The sequence below is a fragment of the Heterocephalus glaber genome, unplaced genomic scaffold (genome assembly GCF_053883595.1).
Source record: "Heterocephalus glaber isolate CG9 unplaced genomic scaffold, H.glaber_assembly_v1.0 deba00001594, whole genome shotgun sequence".
Taxonomy (NCBI): Eukaryota; Metazoa; Chordata; class Mammalia; order Rodentia; family Bathyergidae; genus Heterocephalus; species Heterocephalus glaber.
This window is the reverse complement of record NW_028258369.1, coordinates 13,191,873-13,216,074: the sequence shown is the minus strand read 5'-3', so window position 1 is coordinate 13,216,074 and position 24,202 is coordinate 13,191,873. Positions and strand designations below refer to the sequence as shown.

Genomic DNA, 24,202 nt, shown 5'->3' with positions numbered 1-24,202 from the left:
GCCATAGCATTTGCTGCAACTGAAGACAACAAAGAGAGGTTTCTTGGTACGTTAAGAATGGTGCAAATCTATCAGCATTTTCACTCTTGTACACAGCAGAACTATAATTACATGTGGACAAGTTATGTACAAGAAAGTTCATAGCACCACTATTGTCAAGAGCCCCAAACTGAAATAAGAAACCAAAATGCTCACTGTATCATTCAGCCTCTGCTACCTAACGAATGACCTCAAAACTTAGCAGTTAAAACAACTCATGCTTCTGGAGGTCAGCAACCACTTGGAGCTGTATAAAAATGTTTAAAACAGAGTTTCTCAATTGCAACATGAATGACACTTTAGACTGGAGAATTCTTTGTTGTCCTATTTTATTACAAATTATTTTATTTTATTTGTACCTCATTTTATTCTGTATTTCTTTTGAAAAGATTTTTAATCTTTAAAAATCCATTTCTCTTCTATTTTAGCAGACAACCCATATACATAATACAAAATTTAAAGGGACAAAAGTATGCAACAAAGGCAAAGTTTCCCTTTTATCTTTCTCCCAAGATCTTTATTTCCTATCCCAGAAGGCAACCACTATCAGTCTTTTGTGTTTCTTTCTAGAGATATTCTATATATAGTCGGCAATATATGTATTTTTCTCATCAATAGCAGTTTATACACTGTTGAACACTATAACTATACAGATATGTGTGCATTTAGACATACCCAAAATATATGTTTGTATGTATATAAATATATATTATCTATATACATACATATATAACATTTCAAGATTATACATACATATTCTCAATCAGTGCATGAAAATCTGTCTCTTTCTTATGATCACCTAGAATTCCATTTTAGAAATGTGGCATAATGTAGTAAACTGATTTTTTAGTGATATTCAGATCATTTCCACTCTCTTGCCATTACAAAGCTTCAATGACTAGCTCTGTACACATACATCCACCACCCCACATGTTCAAGGGTGTCTGTTTATCCTGTTTGAATTTCATTACCTTTGGCTTCCTCTTTCTTCCTGCAGTGTCAGTCCTAAGATCATTGTAACTTGAGAAGCAGAAAAAGGGAATAAAGCATCTGAAAAAAAATTCAAGTATACAATCAACTCAGAAGAAAAATAGAAAGAATGATCACACGTGGTAAGTTACAGATTGTGTCCCCTGGTTCTCAGACCCCACATTCCTCATCTAGAAACTTCTACAGCTGGATGGGATGTCAGATGTCCTTTAGTGCAAACCCCCTCCATGTTTTTATGTATGAGGACATCAGGATTCTGAGGTGGTTATAAATAGGAGAGCTCAGTTAGTTTGAAAATCTATGTCTTTCAAGTTCCAATTCTATATTCTTTCCAATACACTGTCACAGGTCTTCCTTAACTCTAATATGTTGAAACTAAGAAAAAATTATTTAAAGCCTAAGCTCACCGTATCCACCTCTGCTTTTCGAAGTGGTAGCATAACTGATAGCAATGAAAAATTGAATTTCTACTCCCTTTTCAGGGCAGGAATTATGGAGTGAGGGAGAGGCTGGAAGAGATATTTCCAACCTTCTGCCAATGGGAGTATTTGGCTCATTTTGTAACAAAATGTAGAACAATGATATGTGGAAATGGCTGCCCTTCTAGGAATAGATGTTGACAGTTAAAAAACATTGGATCTTATTATGAGGGGAATGGGATTTTCAGGGTAACCCTGCGGGGACAATCCCCAAAGTGAGTAATCAAGAAGTCTTAGAAGACAAGCAACACGGTTAAACAACATGGAGGAGTAGCCTATATATTTTATAAAGGCAAATAGCTGCTATTCAATTTGAAGCTGTTTGGCATTGCAGTATAAACTCAGGCCTTGTTTGTTTGAGTTTTTTCCTTTTTTTTTTTTTTTGGTACTTGGATTGAACCCAGAGGTATACCACCAACCCTTTTCTTATTTTTTATTTTTTATTTTGAGACAGAGTCCTACTAAATCACTAAATTGCCCAGGCTGGTCTCGAACTTTCAGTCCTTCTGAGTCAGCCTCCCACAGTGTTAGGATTATTGGCATGTGCCAGTGCTACCACACTCTAAACCAAAACAGCAGTGAAGTCAGCCTCATATACAAATATCTTCAGGGAGTGGACATTATTTTTTCTTTTTTGAAAAATTAATTTTATTGGTACATTTTAGGTATACAGTATAATGACATTCATCCTTGGAAATTTGTACCTTTACATGATATATCTTGGTTCTTATTTTTTCCCCATTCCCCTGCTCTCTCTTCAAGCCCTCCACCCTTCCTTATTTACAAAGACTTTGTTTCCATTTTTTCCTTTTCTAATATTAATTCCATTCCCTTCTTTCCTTTCCCCTACACCTCCCACTTCCCCCTCCCCTTTGGACCTTTTCTTCCTATTTCATATTATCTATTATACCTTTTGATCCTTATTTACACTTTCTTTTTTTTTCATTAAGTTTATTGATACATTTTAGATAAAAAATATAGTTACATTCATCATTGGGATCTTGTACCTTTACGTGATGTATCTTGGTTCTTATTTTTTCCCCTTCCCCTGCCCTCCCTTCAACCCCTCCACCCTTCCCTATTTGGAAAGACTTAGTTTCCTTTTTTTCTTTTCTCATATTTTTTCTTTTCCCTTCTTTCCTTTCCCCTACCCCTCCCACTTCCCCTACTCCTTTAGACCTTTTCTTCCTATTGCACAATACCAATTGTACATTTTTTAAATTACAATATCAAGATCTAGGAGACATTACCACAGATTTTACAGAATTTAAAAGGATATAGAAAGCATATTACAAAAATCCTTTTTGAAATAAATTTGACAACTTCTAAGAAGTATCTTGGAAGACAAATTAATGAAACTGACCCTGGAGAAAATATAAAATCTGAATAGCACCTATTAAAGTAAGTATATTCCTAGCTTGAAAACCTACCCATATGACAACAGGCTCATATACACTTTAACTGATGAATTATATCAAACATTTAAAGCAGAAAAAAGAAGGAACACTTCTCCCCTCATTTTAAGAAATCAACAGTGTGCTAATACTAAAACTGGATAAAGAATAGAAGAAAACCAAGTATAAACATAGATAGAAATTTGTTTAACAAAACAAATTATAAGAAGTCAGATCCGGCAGTATGTAGAAAGTGGTTTTATTATAGGGATGGCAGTGTTGGTTCAGCATTGGAAGATCCACCCCCAAAAGTCATCATTTTAATAGAGGAAAGGAAAAAGCCATATGATCCTGTCACTAGTTGGAGAAAAAGTATTGGACTAAATTCTACAGCTGTTCATGGTAAAAGCTATCAGGAGACTAGAAGTAGAACAAAACCTTCTCAATGGTAAGAAATGTACTCCGTACTTCAGCAAAAATGCCTTATATGAATGGAAAAGATGCAATGCTTTCTCTCCAAGGTGGGGAACAAGGACAGATATGCCTACTCTTCATCTGTCCATTAAACTTTGAAACATAGGCCCAAACCAAAATAGTCTGGTGATAAAAAGAAACAATTAGCATAGAATTGGCAAGATAGAAGTAAAATCTTTATATGTAGATGAAATGATCATCTACAGAGAAAATAGTAAGAAATGTCTAGGAGCCCCTAGAACTTGTATTTGAATTTAGCAGGATTAGAAAACACAAGATATATATAAAACTTCAGGTCTATGTATACTTGCTATAAATGAAGAATTGGATATTGAAATTTAAAAGTTATGTAGGAGTACAAAGGACCTAGAGAAGTAAAAAGAAAAAAAAAAGAAAGAAAAAACAGTGTTAGAAGACATTTATTACCTCATTTTTTATATTTTAATTTTTTTTTTTTGTACCAGGGATCAAACTCAGGACCTTGCACTTGCAAGGCAGGCAGTGGAACCACTGAGCTAAATCCCTGGCCCTTATTATCTAATTTTAAGAGTTCTTCTAAAGCTACAGTAATCAAGGCAGTGTTGGTGTAAAGAAAGACATACAGATCATTGGAATGAAACAGAAAATCTGGAAATAGAACCACACATATATGGTCCACTGAGTTTTGAAAGATTATTTAACATTAACATTTTATAGAACATAAACTCAACTCAAGAGCAGAGGAAAAGATACTGTTTTCAGCAAATGGTACTAGAACACCTCTTATCTGTATGTAAAAAATTAGCCTCAACCCTTTATTTCCATACATAAAGATAACTTGAAAGGATCTATGAACCTAAATATGAAATACTAAAACTATAAGACTTTAAGAAGAAATTATAAGGGAAAATGTTCATGAATTTAGGGTAGGCAAGAAGTTCCTAGGATACAAAAAACATGATGTATAAAAGAAAAAAATTGATAAATGAGATTCCATCAAAATTTAGAACTTTTAATGACATCACTAAGAAAATGAAAAGGAGTCCTTAAGCAGACTATATTTATAATACATATAACCTAAGACCAGAATATATAAAGAACACTTACAGCTCATTAATAGACAACCCAATGAAAAAGTAGACACAAGAAAATGATAAATAGCCAGTACAGCACAAGGAAAGGTGTGCAACATTAGAATCAGAAAAATACTAATCAATACAATAAGAAGATCATATTATACACTCATTAGGGAGATGAAGTTAAAAGTTTTAAAGAACAGATATCAGCTTAGGTGTGAACCAGTTAGAACTTTCTAATACTGCTAATGTGAATGTAACATGATACAACCATTTTGTAAAGCAATATGGAAATTACTTGTATTACTGTTAAGAATCAACAGTTCTGTTCTGAAGTTTTTACTTGAGAGGAATGAAAACACATGTTCACAATAGATTTGCACATACAAGTTGACTATCCCTTATCTGAAATTCTTGGGACCAGAAGTGTTTCAGATTTTGGTTTGAAAGCCACTTGATCTGCAAAGAGGATAGCTACTCCTGCTTTTGGGGGCGTTCCTGTCACATGGAGTATGGTTTTCCACCCTTTAACTTTCAGGCTATGAGTTTCTTTTTGAATTAAGGGTGTTTGTTGTATGCAGCATATTGTTGGATCTTGCTACTTGGCCCATTCTGCCAGTCTATTTCTTTTGAATGGTGAATTGAGACCATTAACATTGATGGTTATAACTGATATGTATTGACTTATCATTGTCATGACTTTTTCTTTTTGTTGGATTCTCCCCCTTTACATTTAATTTCTTGTTGCGCCCATTGGATTCATTCTGCTGGGCTTCCTGGGGTTGTGATCCTCGTTGTCTTTTCCTAGGACATTGTCTAAAATTTTTTGGAGTTCTGGTTTGGTATTCATGAAGTGCCTAAGGTGCTCTTTGTCATGAAAGCATCTTATTTCTCCAACAATTTTGAAAGATATTTTTGCAGGGTACATCAATCTGGGTTGGAGGCTGTTTTCCTTTAGGGCTTGAAATACATCACTCCAAACTCTTCTTGCCTTGAGGGTTTGCATTGAGAAGTCTGCTGTGATTCTGATGGGCTTTCCTTTGTATGTGATTTGTTTCTTTTCTCTAACTGCTTGTAGAATTTTGTTCTTCTGTTGGGTTTCTGAAATCTTCACTATTATATGCCTAGGTGTAGGTTTTTTTTGATCCTGAGTAGTTCGAGTCCTAAATGCCTCATTTATCTGTATGTGAAGTTCTTTTCCCCTGCTTGGGAAGTTTTCTGCCATTACCTCTGTGAACAGATTTTTTAAATGTTGCTTGTAGCCTCTCCTATTTCTTCATTGACTCCAATCAGTCTTATGTTATTCTTCTTTGCATCATCGAGCTGCTTGATTTCTTGTGGTCCCTTACTATTTTTAAGAAATTTTTCTTTTCCTGTTCACTGATTGCAATCCTGTCTTCTATATCTGAAATTCTGTCCTCACATTGGCTCATTCTGCTTTGTAAACTTTCAGTGGAATTTTTATTCTCCTTGGATATCTGTTTCCTTCTGTTTTATGGATTTCATTTTTTTCCTATGCTGGGATTCCATCATGTTCCTCAGCTCTGTATTTTTTTTTTATCTGTGTCTGCTCTAGATTTGTTAATCATGACTTGCACTATGAACACCATCTCTGTTGTTATCTGAGAAATTATTTCTGATTTCATTTTTTCCAGATTCTCTTTCATTGCCAGTTCAGGGAGTCCAGGTGGTTGAGTATCAGATTGTTCCATATCCTTGCCATTTGAGTTTGCCTTAGGTGATCTGAAAGGCTGGCTTTGAGACTTGTGTATGTGTCTTCTTATTTCAACAGAATCAGCCTGCTGTACCTTTTTTGAGGCAACTTTTTCTCACCCAGTGGTCTTCAATCTCAGCAAGCCACTGTGAGTCCTTTTCTCTGTTGCCCGCCACTGTACCAATTGCTGGGTTCAGAGTGGTGGCCTACTGGCTCCCTGTACTGCCCTCTTTCAGGGTTCTGGCTGGGGCATGTGCACACTTGGAATGGTATTTGGGTGTGTCTCTGGCTTGGACCTGCCCCCTGCATAGCTGCTGTCTGGGAGAGCGTTTTGCTGGGGGCTGTGCTCCTGAGTTGCTGCTGCCTGAGCGGCTTCTGGCTGGGGCCTGCATGCACTTACTAATGGTATGTAGGTGGGCTTCTGGCTGTTGCTTGTGTGCCTAGGGAATAGACACTTTTGATTCATGGAAACCAAAAAAAGAGGCCTGAGATCTATATACGTTAGGCCAGAGCAGAGATTCAAGAGCAACAATGAGAGGAGAGATACCAAGACCTGTGGAAACAGGAACTTAAAAACAGAGGGAAGAGGGTAAAAGGAGACCTTCTATCAGAATATGAAGGTACTGAGACACTGAAAATAAAGACAGTGTTACTTTTATTTAATGCCTTTCACTTTTAATGAGTAGGGGGTGAATGGGGAATCATTTAAGAAAGTTTTGCTTCATATAATATGAGACACAACTAACACTTTTAAATTAAAACTTAATGTAAACAGAAGACCAAGGGCCGAAATTCTACGATCATTTGTTCAGCTCTACCAGGTGAGGGCACTGGGCTGGCATCATGTGATTCTCCTGACATGTTGTCCCTCAGGTTCACAGGATAGCTGCATAGTTCTATGCAAACCAGACTTTAAACTACTTTAAAAATCAGGGTAAGAAGACAGGGAAGGGAGAAGAATGTTCTTGTAATGAAGGACTCCTTCCCAGGAGCCCTTATCTCTCTTCAGCCAGATCCGACTCTTACCCCATCCTTCACTCTGAGAGGAGGGGAGGGGCTGAGAAGCAGGTATGCCTGTCCTTCACTTAATTAGTTTATTCTTGAAAGCCTTGCCACAAAGTGGAAAGCTGTTAAGTTTTAAATTCCATTAATTTTAATGGGAGAACTTATAATGTATTCTGTCCCTCTCCAAGATATTCAAACAATTTTTTGCAGATAAGAAAATATATCAAGAGAGCAGGGAAAATAAATTTATATAAGAAGTTTAGAACAATCTGAAAGTAAATAAGTATAGTTTGTACATAAAATGTAATATAATGAGGAAAAATAGTGTAATTGAGATGGTTCAGGAGAGGGTAAGTGGTCAGTTTTTGAGAAGTGAATTCTCTTATCTACAATATTTGGTTCCTCAAATTTTCAACTTTGGAGTAGGGGTTCATGGTTATTTTGTGCTTCAACTATACTTAAATATCAATATGTAGTCTAGAGACCACCTTTAGGACGAAGTATGAGAGTACTTTGAAATGTGTGAAATTGTACATACACAAAGACTAAGCAAATGTAGATAATAACATTTCATCCCCCTCACTTGGTATCTGTATGGAAAGCAGAACATTTTGGGCTCATTCAAACATGGTGCTCAATTCAAATTTGTTCTATATGATATTCCCTGACAGGTAAACGTAGGTTGAGCCAAATTGGTGGTATAACATAGCCTGAAACTGAAATGATGCCATATCACGTCTTATAACATATTTATTGAGTATGTCTTAGGAATAAAAAAGTCAATCTATTGGGAAAAAAAGGAGTCATTGTTCAAAAGAAATGTGTTACAACTTCTCAAGGGTGATGATGATAAAAAGTCACTAACTGAAGAGTCATTATGTGAGGTAAGTCTGTACCTGAAAAGGGGGAATGGAATCATCTTGATTGTTTGATTGGTTTCTCATTAATCATAGTCATCCTTTGAGCCTGGGCACATTGCCAAGCCAAGCCAAATGAGAGTCTCTTCTCATAGAGAAGGAGAGTGGCTATTGGGTAGGCCACTAAGCATGTTTGTCACAAGATATCTGTTCCCTTCCAGATTGCTTGAAAAATGTGCATTATGCCAGAAGCTAACTGGGGGGTAGTAAAAGAGCATATATAATTTTAATCACAGAATTAACAGGTCATTGTATTTCTTATAAATACTACTCTGGCAAATAATTACTGGTGCAGAGTCCTCGATGTCTTAGAGACAGGCAATAGCCACCCTCCACACTGCAGAAAATGGAGTATTGGCATGAAAACTGAAATCTATTTGCATAATTGCCTCTTTTGCTATCCAATGTGGCATACCCTAGTCTCTCACCAGGCTTAGGAGAGGATCTTGTGCCATCTATCATGGGTATGAAGCATACCCAAATAACTTTCTAGACAATCAAACTTGGAACTTTCCTTGGACTTCCTGACATTGAAATTGAACTACGAGTTCGGTGACCATTTTACTTCACATCTATTATAGCTTAGGCACTTTGCTGAGTTTTGTGGAAAATTTAGTCAAATCAGACAGGACCCTTCCCTCAAAGAACTTGTAGTCTAATAGAGAAAATAAGACACAAATAACATTTTTTAAGGTAGTATTTATACCACAAAAGTGGGACACACAGATGTTTCTGGGAAAAATTGGACTGTTTATTAATATCTACGTAATTTTCATATCCTATGACATAGTAATTGACACATATTCTAGGGAATCCTTGGACCCTTTGAAAATCTACACATGGATTTCAGGTGAATTTCAAAGAAGTGTATGAACTGTGTTTATGTGTATGATTGCACTATTCTTGGGAGAGAATCCCTAATTTTTGCATTCTTAAATGAAAACATTGAGTGATTCACTACAGTACTCATATTTCTAGAAACCTATCTTAAGAAAATGATCAGATATGTAGACAAAGATTTAAATAAGGATGTTTATCACAGCATTATATATAATAGTATAAAACTGGAAATGACCCAAATATCAAACAACTGAAAATTATAGTACATCCACATGATGGAATTTATGTTTATGTTGAAATGAGTCATCAAAAAATTAACAACATGAAAATATGCTCATGATCCAATGCTAAGAAAGAAAACTGTACCCATGATATGGCATACTCTCAATTATACTAAAAAATTATTGAAGAGTCTAAAGGGATAATACAAGAAAATGTTACAATAATTATCTTGGTGTGTTGAGAGATTTAGAGTGAGTTTTTCTTTAATCTTTTCCATATTTCTTTTCCACAATGAGCATCAATCATTTCACAAATGAGAAAAATTACAATTGTGTGAGAACTAGTAGAGATAAAATATCATGACAGTTCTGCAGTGAGATGTCTTTTAAAGTGGCTTTCAGGCATAGCTTCAAATCATGGCCAAAGTCCTGACCTCCAGAAGGGACTGAGAGAGGGCAATGGTGTGTGTGTGTGTGTGTGTGTGTGTGTGTGTGTGTGTATAGATGTCGAGAAGTTGAAGGAGGGAGGTCCATGTAGAAGTTGAGATGTGGCTTTGACCTCAACCGCTCTTCCCAGAAGTTCTAGTACAGTGAGGACTGGCCCCTTTCATGTAAGTAGCAGTTTGGGAGTGTGGGCCAACTCCCAGGGCCTCTTAAGACTCTGGAGATGTGGCCTATGGTTCCCAGAGACCGGTCCCATTCTGCATTAGGGAGTTCAACATGGGGTTACACTGGATAAGTTATAGAAGGGTAGGAGTGATCAAAAGTTAGACAGATGGACTTTTTTTGAGGGATTAGCCAAAAATTCTGAGAGTGGGATTGTGAGACTTAAGAAAGAAGGGTGAGAAAACAAAAAAATATATATTGCTTTGTGACTTAAATTGTTTTGAAGCCAGATGTCTTAGTGTGAAGCTTTTTTAATCCCTTACATACCCTGAGGAAAACAGAAGCTAGTAACAGATTGATTAATGCCATATGGTATAAGACTGCACTGCATAATGTTTATTAGTACAATTTACTCTTCTACATTAGCTTTAACAAGACAATAACTTTTAAGGAACTGATTATGTGTTTTGACTCATTCATTTATTTGAGGAAGAATACTTAAGAAATTAACTTTAAAAGGCAAAAAGTAGTTCTTTGGGTAAAAGAACTATTTTTATAGCAGAAGAAAAATATTAGAAACCCACATCCATAAGAATTGAAGGCTGCTTAAATATATTAAATAAAAATATATTATTGTCACAAAATTATTAATTTATAGGCTGAATTTATTAGCTGCAGGCACCTAAGACCACTAATGGATTCTTTCTACAATTCTTACAATTTCCCGATTCCTTAAAAGCTAAGGACAGCTTTTCCTGACCTTAATTTCCTAAGTCCTTCCAAAGGTTTTGTAAGCAGTTAATTTTCTGAATTAAAACATTTTCTTCTTGAAATACCAGAGTTTTTCTTATTTCCTGAATCCCTTTGTTTGCTTTCCATTATAAAATTGATTAAACAAATGAAATATATATTCAATCACCATGTCCCTCAAAGTTAAATATATTTTAAAAATATATTATATACAGAATTTCTACCTAGAAAAATTATACACTCCCTCTTCTAAAAATCATCATTTTTAAAAATCTCCAGTCTATGCTCATTATACAGAATGATTTGACCGACAGATAATGTAGAAGTAAAAGGGTAAAAAGAAAATCTTATCATTCCTAAATACTTGTTCAGCTTGAAAATATAATGAATGTGTTTATCATAGAGGAGTGCATGGATCAGTTTATAATGTAGTGTGACGACTTCCTATCAAATGAGTGAGTCAAGATTAGGACTATTCATTTATTTGACTAGACATAATCAACATTGTTTTGCAAAAAATGTGTCCAGATCCTATACTAACATGAGTAGTTATCAAAGGAGCATAGCATGTATGTGTCTATATATAACCTCTCTCTCTCTCTCTCTCTTATAAAGACCTTCTGCACTGGATTTGTCCTCTCTTGATGTCTTTGGTAAGCCTAAGAATCCTTTTGTATTAATTAACTTGAGCCTGCCTAAGATGTGTGGCCCGATTACCCCTACTGTCACAACACCAACCCCCAAACACATGAGTGAGACCACCCTAGACCAACCAGTCTCCTGTAGCTGCCTGTGAATGCTGTGGCACAATTCCAGGTGAGACCACTAGAAGAGCCATCCAGTGGATCCCAGACCAAACTGCTAACTCACAGAATCATAAGCCAGTAAACAGTTGTTTTAAGTTTTTAAGATTTGGAGTGCTAAGAATTAGGCCACAGATTGGGGGAAAACGTTGCCAGGCTGTCTCAAACAATGGAGAGAGAGAGAGAGAGAGAGAGAGAGAGAGAGAGAGACTAACTGGTGCAACAAGAAACCAGGATGAATTGGACAAGTCTCCACTTCAGATTAAAAGCCATTGTGTGGATGTGGAATACATCAGCAAACTTTTCAGACTCCTCAGCCCAGTTTTTCTTTGCATTGCTGAATTTCTATCAGTGAAAAAGGGTCTCACTATGGAGTTCAAGCTGATCTTGAACTCACTGTGTAGCCCAGGCTGGCCTTGACCTTGTAGTGCTCCTCTTGCCTCAGCCTCCCAAGTGCTAGGAGTGCAGGCATGCAGCACCACATTCAACTACTGAGAGAAAATTTTAAAAGGAGACAAGATAAAAATAGAGAAATAAAAGAAGAAAAAGAAATTAGAAGCATGGCTAATGGACAAAGGAAGATTACCCAAGCCTCAAGAAACTTGTGAAGACAGGAGGGAAGAAAAGAAGGAAAAAACAAAACAAAAAATCTAAAATCAGTGTTCACACACACACACACACACACACACAAAATGTTAAAAAACAAATGAAAATAAAAAAACAAAAGTAAAGAAAAAGAAAAGAATTAGGCCACATATAAAGTTGTGAGCCTGGGCCAGAAATGGGGGCTTCATTCTCTGCCTTCTCCTTATCACATAAAATAAAAAACAAAAATAGAACACTGTGGTGAACAGAGCCAACTGCGATAATGACCTCTGCCTTAGAGAAAAGGAAACAAGAAAGCAATGTTGATGACTCCTTTTCTTTTCTTACTAATTAAAAAATTTTGACAAATGAGTAGCTCATCACTCAATTGCCATTAAAACTCAGGGACGTGAAAACGATTTGGATTCACTGAGAAATTTAAGAACACTGAGAAGAACCAGAGTCTGCATTCTCTCTTCATGAAGACTGCCACAGTTTTACTTGAGAATAGTCCACCCACATACCTTGCCATGAACTCTTGGAGTTTGCATCCCACCCTACTTTCTTCAAGTTTAGCTGTCATTGGGTGCATGATAGCTCAGGATCATGGAATAGTTTTGTTTGGTTCTCTAAGTTGTGTTTCTCTGCCGATAGCAAGTTGGAGACAAAATATAAAGGCAACACACCCCATGGAAATATTATTCCCTTGTCCCAAAATAATCCTCCCTTCACCTATCACACAGCTTTTCTACCAGCCCATTTTGAGAACTATGTAGCCAAAGATTGAAAAAAGTCTCACTTTTACAACCCAACGGCCACTTTCTTGGAGTAAACACAGCAGTCTTCTATGTGAGGTACTAGTCATCATATGTTATTCAAAAAAGAAATGGGACTATGCCAAGTGCCAGGTGAGAGGAAGGGATGGAGCTTCATCCCACTGGGGCCTGGTTCTGTCCCATTTTCACATGGTCATCAGTGTGAGATCCACGGTCAAAGCTGATACTCACATTTCATTTTTTTCTCTTTTCTAATCACACCTTTTCCTGTTCTTCTGGAAGGCAGAAACTTAAGGCTTTATTCTGAATTCTTCAAGGTTATTTAGTAAGGGCTCAACTCCAAAGCAAGAGTGAAAATGCCTTTGGTAGTACCTAGAAGCTGAGTACTGGCTCAGTGATGTATTTTAGAGTGGATCACCATTTATGGTGCCCTATAAGTAACTAGACTGAAGAATTTTTTTTTCTCACTCCACTACTTCATTGAATGGATTTTGAAATTCACCTAAAATTCAACCTGTCCTTGGATATACAGGTTAAGGGATGAGTGAAATGTAGAAAGGCATTGGGTAGATTTATTTCAAGATATTCACCTCATGAAAGATTGCCCTCACAAAGGAACCTCACAATGTATTAAAGAGGTGGAGACAAGGTTGGGAATAAGCTCACACAGTGATAAGATGAGAACATCGAAATATATAGCCTTGGACATTGCTCATATCCTTGCCTGGAATTCTGACACAGCTCTTGTGTAAGTATTTAATTCTTCCTATGCCTATATTTTATGCTTCTATGGAAGTTGTGGTTCCTTGAGGTTAGGAAATGCAGTCTGTGTGCTTCTCTGAATCCTTCATATTGCTGAGTACACTGTAGGCTAGAAGGCAAGCTGTGTAAAGGCAAGTAATCATATCTGTCTTTCTTATTGCAATATCTCTAGTACCTAGGAGAGTATCTGGCACATGGTAGTACTCAATAAATATAGAATGAATGAGTGAAAGAATGTATGTGGCACCAGATTCCTTATAACAACTGTTGAATAAAAGAGTGAACTGATGAATAAATATATGAGAATGGATAAAGCCTCGAAATCTGGTGCAGGTATGCTTGAAGAGCCCAGGGTTACGCATGTGACTGGAATACAGTTTACAGAATGAAGGGCTACTAAAAGCATACCTATGTTGCATTTCTCATTTACAGAAGCAGATGGCTTTGCCTGCCTTGATTTTCACTGCTGAGTCTTATACGCTTGGTTATTAAACATTGCCTCATCTATTTTCAATTCATTTCACTCTTTTGCTGAGCTCCTCTGCTTTAGGGTTTCGTTTCCTACTAATGGGGCCTGCTGTCTCTCAGCTCAATGTGACACTACTTGGAAGACCTTGGATCCGTTTCCATGGTTACTTCTTCTTGAATTCTCCCTTTGGAAACCTTGTGTTCTTTCCTTACCTTTAACTTCCACTGCAGTGATTTAAATATACATCTTAGGGTTCTTGAGAGTGTTAACGTTCCCTAGAAACACTTCGAACCACAGAGCAGAGAAATCAAGGACTTCACATTCCTTTTCTTCCATGTGGAATGGCCACAGATGATCTGATGCTGAACCTCTCTGAAGGACAGAGTTCCAGAATTTCCCACAACAGATCTCCCCAGATTGCCAAAGCCACAGTCTTCTTATTCTAACTGGATTCATATCACAAAAATGGGCATTAACATCAACATCAAAGCTTTTCCTTTCCTTTTTTCTTTGCTCTTCTTTTTAAAGAATCCTCATTCTAAATTTGTTACTGATGTCTCTTGCCTTAAAGGTGTTAGTGCCTGGGAAAAGAGATCAGAAAAGAGGAAGGCTGGTGGGAACTGGAGGTGAAAGTGGTTTCCTTTTAGAGGAACTTCAAAACTGAACAGATTTCTGAATTCATTGACTATAAAATCTTTCACTTTTTCTTCTTCTGGGATTATGATCTAAGGTCTAAACAATGAGAAACTTCTAGGAAATCGTGTTCCAAACTCATGTAGGACACACCTGTGACTCCCAGTGGACTTAAAATACATCTACCAGCTATGTAGTCAGTAATACAACCCCCCAATCGCAGGGGAGCACCTCCTTCTATATGGCTCACCTCCACCTGTCTATCCAGTCTCATCCCTAAGCCCTCATTACCCCCAATCCTTGATTTTTCCTTTAACTAGCTCTGGACAGATTCTTCCCAGATTCCAAAGGCTCAGCCAGTGAAAATAGAAGCTCTGTGTGTTCTTTCCCATGAAGGTCACTGCACTTGGCTGTTCTTCAGGCCCTGTGCACCCTCAGGGGAGGACACAGAGGTGTGTTTGGCTCTGGAAAGGGGATACAGCAGACAGGCCTTATCGCTGGAGCTAACTGATTTTGCCTAAACTTCAGGAGACTCCACTGGATCTCCTTGTAGATTTTCCTGGCTTTCAAGGTGTTTACATTGTGGTCCATCCCCATTCAAGGCTTGTCCTGGTAGGATGGGCTCATACTTAGGCCACTTGGGAGTCCTCAGAAAGGTAGCATCAACAGTGGGGTTCGTGTCTGGTAGCGTTTTGGTAGGCATTATAGTGTAGTTTCGAGAAGGGTAGGCACCGAAGCCAGACTACCTGGGATCATGGACTTGCTTCCTTGCTTACTAGCTAAGTAATCTCAGGCAGATTGCTTAAACTATCTGTATCTTTGTTTCATCATCTATAAATTGGAGATGATTATAACAATCACGTCTGGCTGTTCTGAGTATCAAATTAGTTTATCTTGTAAAGTTCTTAGAATAGTGGGTGGCACATAGTAAAACCCCCCAAATGTTGTCCAGTGTGATTATCCACATCAAAGCTTCTTTTCTTAGTGGGACGAGTGCTGACCTAAGCCCTGGTTCTGCTGCTTTGGAGCCGTGTAATCTTAGAGCAGCTCACATGTTTCAGCTTCCCTGCTGCCCCCATCACTCATGACCATAGCTGAAACTGAACCTTAGCTTCCCGAGGGTAGTATGGGAGGTTAAGTAGACTTGTGAAAATCGATACTGCTATGTTCCCTTTTTGCTCTTTGTGATCAAGTCTGGCTGATATTTGGCATCTCTGTTTTTTTTTTTCCTCTTTTCTTTCTTTGGTTCCTTTCCCCCTTTGCTGATAATTCTTGCTGTTCTTTTACTTCTTCAAACTCTCAGTATTTTAAAACTCTTATTTGGCCAAATTATGCTAAACATGGGAAAAACAAGGGCATAGTAACCCTTTAAAAACTTTGTGTAGCTTCCATCTCCCAGACCTTCCCTCCTTTCATGAGAAATAGAGTGGCTGAAAAGAGGAGCCCTCGCAGGTTTTGTCTTTCTAGTCCCAGGTAACTCCAGCTAGGCCAGGGACAGTGAGCACGCAGTGTAGGGACCCTGGTTCCTCTCTGTCTGCTGGTCACCCATCCTGTCACCTGGCTTGCTAACCACCACCTCAGACTGTTACAGCTATCTCATAGCTCCTCTTTGGTCCCTGCTCTGTGTGACCACAGCTGACACTGGGGCTTATGAAGAACAGCCATTCTCTTCCCTCCTAGATAAGTTAGCTTTTCCTGTATACCATTCCAAAACTTGGTGACTGAAAATGATGGGCTACTTGCTTTGCTTACAAGGTTGGCAATGCAGGATGGGCTTATCTGGGTGGTTGAACTGTTGTCTCAGCTGGACTCACTCGTGTGCCCACATTCAGCTGCCACCCAGATCCATGGCTCTGCATCTACAGATGGGCTGGCTGCAGTTTGGGATGATGGGGGCAACTGAACCATACTTTTCTCATTACTCATTAGGCTGACTCAGCCTTCTTCATACGAAGGTGGTGGCAGAGGTTTCAGGAGCAGTAATTGAGGGAACACCCCAAAATGTATTTTCAAGCCTCTGCCTCTGTCACAGTCACTAGTGTTCCTTCAGCTAGAGCAAGTCACATGACCACGCTCAGGCTCAGTGTGGAAGAGGACTACCCAAGGGCTGGATACAGACAGGGGTGGAAAATTGAAAGCCACTGCTGTAACAATCTGCCACACTTCCTGAGAATGCAGGACACTGAACATAGCTCCCAACTCTTCTTTACACATTTTTTCCCATAGAGCCTAAGCCCCCTGTGAAATTAAGGACATCTGGTATGACAGCTCATAATTTACAAATTGAATAGGAGCATTGGTTCCTCAAAATACCATCTTTGCTTTGTGTCGATTGTCTTCGACTATAAGTATATGCTTCTCTAGGAAAATCCCAGTTCTGGAAACAACTGCATTAGCAGTAGCACTTAACTCCTTTGTTTTGTTTTGGAGGGGCAGAGTGATCACAAACTCCTTTCAGAATCTGAAGAAGGCTTAATGTCTTTTCCTCAGAGAAATCCACATTTACGTACAGACACAGTATGTTGCTTATAATTTCATGGGATTCACAGATTCCCTGAAGTCAAGCAACTGTTTAAGGACTGTTTCATTAGAGGGAGAATATACATCTTTATAAAAGAATTCCCTTGAACTTAAACAGATTTGCCATAGGCTTGCTTATTGCTTAAAGTGATTTATAAACTACCACTACCTCTAGAACACTTCCAAAAACATTTAGTTTTGTTATCTTCCTCTTTAATATAGGAAAAATTCAATTTCCATTGGACTTTCAGGAGTGTCATTAATTAAAGGCCAGATGGGCTTATTTATGTGTGCTCCTGTGTCTGTCCATGCTGATTTGTATGAGTATTTCATATATCATGATGCTGATGATAGAATATATGGCCAAGGCCAGTGAATATATATGAGCCATCATGAACATTTGTGGGGCTGACAATATAGCTCATGGAAGAACATTTACCTAGCATGTGTGAGGCCCTGAATTTGATTTCCAGCACTGGGTGATGGAGGGGAACATTTGTGAGCAGATTATCTGTGCATTAAAATTGTACTTTAAAAAATACTTATTAGGAGTTGTGCGAAAGATGCCGAATCAGCCTGCTGCAGACAGGCAGGTCTGTGCACCCCCTACCAAGTTGCCGAGTCACGCGGAAGATGCCGAATCACCCCGCTGCAGACAGGCAGCCACCTGGTTCCACACTACAAAGACGCAGAGGACACCAGACCACCAGACCAAGGTACTGAGTCCCACTGCTCCCGGCCCAGAGGTAGGGGCTTTTGAGCCGCGGTCCCACTGCTCCTGGCCCAGAGGAAGGGGCTTCCAGGCCACCAGCCCTCCCACCACTCCCAGGCCAGAGGGAGGGGCTTCTGTGCCACCACCCTGTCCCACAGCTCCTGGTCCAGAGGAAGGGGCTTCCCGGCCACCATCCCTCCCGCTGCTCCCAGCCCACAGGAAAGGGCTTTTGGGTCACCATCCCTACTGCTGCTCCTGGCCCCTGTCCCACCTCTCTCAGCTCAGAGGAGGTAATCGCTGCAGGCACCAACAGCCCCCCGCCCAAGTCGGAATGAGAAAACACATAAATAAGTCTCAAAACCAGACTTCCAGATCACCTACAGCAACCCCAAAGGGAAATGAGATGGAACACTCTGATACTCAAGCACCTGGACCCACTGCACTGGCAACAAAAGGGGATCTGGAAAAAATGAAATCAGAAATAATTTCTCAGATAACAGGAGAAATTGTGTCCCTAGTGCAAGACATGATTAATAAATCTACAGAGGAGCTCAGGAACATGATGGAATCCCAACATAAGAAACAAATGGAATCCATAAAACAGATGCAAATAGATTTCCAGGACATGAAAAACTCCACTGAAAGTCTACACAGCAGAATGAGACAATGTGAGGACAGAATTTCAGATATAGAAGATAAGATTGCAATTAGTGACCAGGAAAAGAAAAATTGCTTTAAAATTGTAAAGGAACACGAGAAATCAATCCAGCAGCTGCTAGACTATGCAAAGAAGAATAACATAAGATTGATTGCAGTCAATGAAGAAAGAGGAGAGAGTGCAGATGACATAAAAAATCTCTTCACAGAAATAATGGCAGAAAACTTCCCAAGCAGGGGAAAAGAGCTTGACATACAGATAAGTGAGGCATATAGGACTCCAAATAGCCTTGATCAAAAAAAAATCTACACATAGGCATATAATTGTTAAGATTCCAGAAACACAACAGAAGAACAAAGTTCTCCAAGCAGTCAGAGAAAAGAAACAAATCGCATACAAAGGAAAGCCCATCAGAATCACAGCAGACTTCTCAACACAAACCATCAAGGCAAGAAGAGCTTGGAGTGACATATTCCAAGCCCTAAAAGAAAACAGCCTCCAACCCAGATTGATGTACCCTGCAAAACTATCTTTCAAAATGGATGGAGAAATAAGATACTTTCATGACAAAGAGCACCTGAGGAACTTCGTGAATACCAAACCAGCACTCCAAAGAATTTTACACAATATCCTAGGAACAGACATTGAGGATCACAACCCCAGGAAGCAAAGCAGAATGAACCCATCTGGCATGACAAGAAATTAAATGTGAAGGGGGAGAACCCAACAAAAAGAAAAAGTCATGGCAATGACAAGTCAATATGTTTCAGTTATAACCATCAATGTTAATGGTCTCAATTCACCAATCAAAAGAAATAGACTGGCAGAATGGGTCAAGATGCAAAATCCAACAATATTCTGCATACAAGAAACACTTAATTCAAAAGGAAACTCATAGACTGAAAGTTAAAGGGTGGAAAACAATACTCCATGTGACGGGAACCTGAAAAAAAGCAGGAGTAGCTATCCTCTTGGCAGATCAAGTAGATTTCAAACCAACACTGATTAAGAGAGATGAAGAAGGACACTACATCCTTGTAAAGGGAAGAATCCAAGAGGAAGAGATGACAATCATAAATATCTATGCAACAAACACTAGTGCACCCAACTATATAAAACAAATACTAACAGACATGAAAAGTCATAAATGCACTAATACAATTGGAGTGGGGGACCTGAACACCCCACTGTCACAAATAGATCAACTAGACTAAAAATAAATAATGAAATACTAGAACTCAATTGAACTCTTGAACAAATGAACTTAACAGAAGTTTACAGAGTCTTCCACCCCACAAAATTAGAATACACATTCTTCTCAGCTGCACATGGGTCATTCTCCAAAATAGACCACATATTCACACATAGAACATGTTTCAGTAAGTGCAAAGGAATTGAAGTTATCCCCTGTACATTATCAGACCACAGTGCAATGAAATTGGAGATCCATAGCAAAAGAAACTCAAAAAATTTCATAAACATGTGGAAATTGAACAACACACTTCTGAATAACCAATGGGTCAGAGAGGAAATTAAAGAAGAAATCAGGCAGTTCCTTCAATTAAATGACAATGACAATACAACATATCAGAATCTATGGGACACAATGAAAGCTGTCTTATGAGGGAAATTCATAGCAGTGAATACGCATATTAGGAAAACAGAACGATCCCAATTAAACAACCTGATGCTGATCCTCAAGCTTCTAGAAAAAGAAGAGCAGGACAACCCCAAAGCTCATACAAGGAAGGAAATTATAAAGATCAGAGGAGAAATCAATGCAATGGAGACTAAGAGAATGATACAAAAAAAAAAATCAATGAAGCCAAGAGTTGGTTCTTTGAAAGAATCAACAAAATTGACAAACCTTTAGCCAACCTTGTCAGAAAAAGGAAAGAAAAGGCCCAAATCCATGCAATTAGGAATGAAAAGGGTGAAATGACAACAGACCCAGCAGAAATCCAGAGGATCATCAATACCTACTTCCAGAACCTATAGGCCAATAAGATGGACAACACAGAAGAAATGGACAGATTCCTAGATACATATGAATTACCAAAGTTGAATGAAGAAGACCTAAAAATTCTGAACAACCCAATATCAACCAATGAAATTGAAAATGTCATGAAAAACTTATCAACTAAGAAACGCCTGGGCCCTGATGGCTTCACTGCTGAATTCTACAAGACATTTAGAGAGGAACTACTGCCACTACTGTTTAAACTCTTCAGTGAAATTGAAAGGGAAGCAATACTCCCAAATTCATTCCTGGAAGCAAGCATCACCTTGATCCCCAAAGCAGAGAAAGACCCAACTGAAAAAGAGAACTATAGGCCAATCTCACTAATGAACATAGATGCAAAAATCTTTAATAAGATAATGGCAAACAGAATGCAGAAGATCATCAAGAAGATGATACTCGCTGACCAAGTGGGATTCATCCCAGGGATGCAGGGATGGTTCAATATACGCAAATCAATCAGTGTAATACACTAACTATATCAATAGAGCCAAGGACAGAAACCATATGATCATCTCCATAGATGCAGAAAAAGCATTTGACAAAATCCAAAATGCATTTATGATAATAACCACACAAAAAAATTGAAATAGACAGTCTCTACCTCAATCTGATAAAAGCCATCTATGAAAAACCAAAAGCCAATATCATACTAAATGGTCAAAAACTGAAATCCTTCACACTAAAATCAGAAACAAGACAAGGATGTCCACTATCACCACTCTTGTTCAATATAGTTCTGGAAACATTAGACACGGCAATTAGACAAGAGAAAGAAATAAAAGGAATAAAGATAGGAAATGAAGAAGTCAAATTGTCATTATTTGCAGATGACATGATACACTATACAGAAGACCCCAAGAACTCCACCAAAAGTCTTCTAGACTTAATAACCAAATTCAGTCAAGTAGCTGCTTACAAGGTCACCACCCAAAAATCAATAGCTTTCCTCTACACCAATGACAGACTCACTGAGAGAGAAATAGGGCAAATAATTCCTTTCACAATAGCATCCAAAAAACTGAAATACCTAGGAATCATCCTAACATAAGAAATCAAAGACCTCTTCTCTGAAAACTATGGCACTCTGAAGGAGAGAGATTGAAGATGATATCAGAAAATGGACAGACATCCCCTGCTCCTGGGTAGGAAGGATTAATATAGTGAAAATGGCCATACTTCCAAAACTGCTATATAGATTTAATGCAATTCCAATTGAGATCCCAGCAGCATACTTCATAGACCTCGAGAAAACAATCCAAAAATTCATTTGGAACAAGAAGAGAGCCAGAATAGCAAAAGCAATTCTAGGTAACAGAGACATGGCAGGGGGTATCACAGTCCCCAACCTGCAACTATACTACAAAGCTACTGTGATAAGAACAGCATGGTACTGGCAAAGAAACAGACCTGAGGACCAGTGGAACAGATTAGAAGATGCAGCAACAACTCCAGACAAACTCAGCCATCTCATCTTTGATAAAGGAGCCAAACACCCTCACTGGAGGAAAGATAGCCTCTTTAATAAATGGTGCTTGAAAAATTGGGCTTCAACTTGCCAAAGATTAAAACTAGACCTGTATCTCTCACCATGCACTAAACTAAAATCAAAATGGATTAAAGATCTAAATATTAAAATAGAAACTCTGAACCAGTTGGAACAGAGGTTAGGTAGAACCCTTGAAGACATCGGTGTAGGAAAAGATTTTATGAACAAAACCTCAGTTGCCCATGAACTAGCACAAACAATCAACAAGTGGGATCTCTTCTTATTAAAAGGCTTCTGTACAGCAAGAGAAACCAGAAGCAGTGTGAAGAGACAACCCACAATGTGGCAAAATATCTTCTATTCTTCCTCAGACAAAGGTCTACTATCTCAAATCTATAAAAACCTAAAAAGATCAGACCTCCCAAATTTAAAGACCCAATCTGAAAATGGGCATCTGAAATGAACAGACATTTCTCAGACAAAGAAGTAGAAACAGCAAATAAATACATGAAAAAATGTTCAACATCACTGGTCATTTGAGAGATGCAAATGAAAACAACACTGAGATTCCACTTCACTCCAGAAAGAATGGCTGTTATCATGAAATCAACCAATAACAAATGCTGGCAGGGCTGTGGGGAAAGAGGAAGCCTGCTCCACTGCTGGTGGGAGTGTAGACTGGTGCAAGCACTGTGGAAATCAGTATGGAGATACCTCAAAGAACTAGGACTGGAAGTCCCATTTGACCCCGCTATTCCACTGCTGGGGATCTTCCCCAAAGAATTAAAAGAATCATACCACAGTGATATATGTGTGCCCATGTTCATAGCAGTGCAGTTTGTGATAGCTAAAACTTGGAAACAGCCCAAATGCCCATCAACTGGAGACTGGATAAAGAAAATGTGGTGTTTTTATAAAATGGAGTACTACTCAGCCATAAAAAATGAGAAATTAGAGACATTTATAGCTAAGTGGATGCACATTGAGGCAATACTCTTAAGTGAAATAAATGGGACACACATGTGTAAATACTGAATAGTTTCTCTGGTGTGAGAAACTGAAAGTGTAAATAAGGACTAAATGTATAATAGGTAATGTGAAATAGGAAGAAAAGGGGCAAAGGGGAAGGAAGTGGGAGGGCTAGGGAAAGGATAGAAGGGAATGGGATTAATATGAGAAAATGTAAAAATAGGAACAAAATCTTTGTAAATAGGGAGGACTGGAGGGGTTGAAGGGAGGGCTGGGCAAGGGTGAAATATAAGAACCAAGAGAGACTATGTAAAGGTGCAAATTTCTAATGATGAATGTCATTATATTGTATACCTAAAATGTACCAATGAATAGAATGAATAATCGATAATGCAAAATAGGAAGAAAAGGTCCAAAGGGGTAGGGGTAGTGGGAGGGGCAGGGGAAAGGAAAGAAGGGAAAGGAAAAAATGATGAGAAATGGAAAAAATGGAAATAAAGTCTTTGTAAATAGGGAAGGGTGGAGGGCGTGAAGGGAGGGCTAGGAATGGGGAAAAAATAAGAACCAAGATGCATTATGTAAAGGTACAATTCCCAATGAGAAATGTAATTGTGTTGTATACCTACAATGTACCAATAAAAGAATTTAATAAAAATACTTATTAATATCTTTAATATATAAAGAATTTTCAAAATCAGACTTCCCAAATTTCAAGACCCAACCCAAAAATGGGCATCTGAAATGAACAGACATTTCTCAGACAAAGAAGTAGAAATACCAAATAAATACATGAAAAAATGTTCAACATCACTGGTCAGTTGAGAGATGCCAATGAAAACAACAGTGAGATTCCACCTCACCCCAGAAAGAATGGCTGCTATCAAGAAATCAACCAATAACAAATGCTGGCGGGGCTGTGGGGAAAGAGGAACCCTGCTCCACTGCTAGTGGGAGTGTAGACTGGTGCAACCACTGTGGAAATCAGTATGGAGATACCTCAAAGAGCTAGGACTGGAAGTCCCATTTGACCCAGCTATTCCTCTGCTGGGTATCTTCCCAAAATAATGAGAAGAATCATACCACAGCGATATATGTGCACCCATGTTTATAGAGGCACAGTTTGTAATAGGTAAAACTTGGAAACAGCCCAATTGCCCATCAACTGGAGACTGGATAAAGAAAATGTGTGTGTTTTTAAATAAAATGGAGTACTATTTAACCATAAAACATGAGAAATTAAAGACATTTATAGCTAAATGGTTGTACATTGAGCCGATACTCTTAAGTGAAATAAATAGGGCACACGTGTAAATGCTGAATAG

General features: G+C 38.3%; 1 protein-coding gene across 9 annotated transcripts in view; it reads left to right on the top strand.

Moving 5' to 3' along the window:
* The window catches only part of Reps2 (RALBP1 associated Eps domain containing 2), a 384,213-nt gene extending 360,676 nt beyond the window's left edge, over positions 1–23,537 (top strand). For 8 of the 9 annotated variants that reach the window (XR_015444120.1, XR_015444116.1, XR_015444119.1 and 5 more), the window contains 3 exons: positions 1,037–8,917; positions 11,100–11,137; positions 17,582–23,537. The gene's annotated coding sequence lies outside the window, so the exon portion shown is untranslated. The remainder of the gene's footprint in view (positions 1–1,036; positions 8,918–11,099; positions 11,138–17,581) is intronic. The other variant, XR_015444113.1, reaches the window with a different exon arrangement.
* The last annotated feature ends 665 nt before the right edge of the window (positions 23,538–24,202 follow it).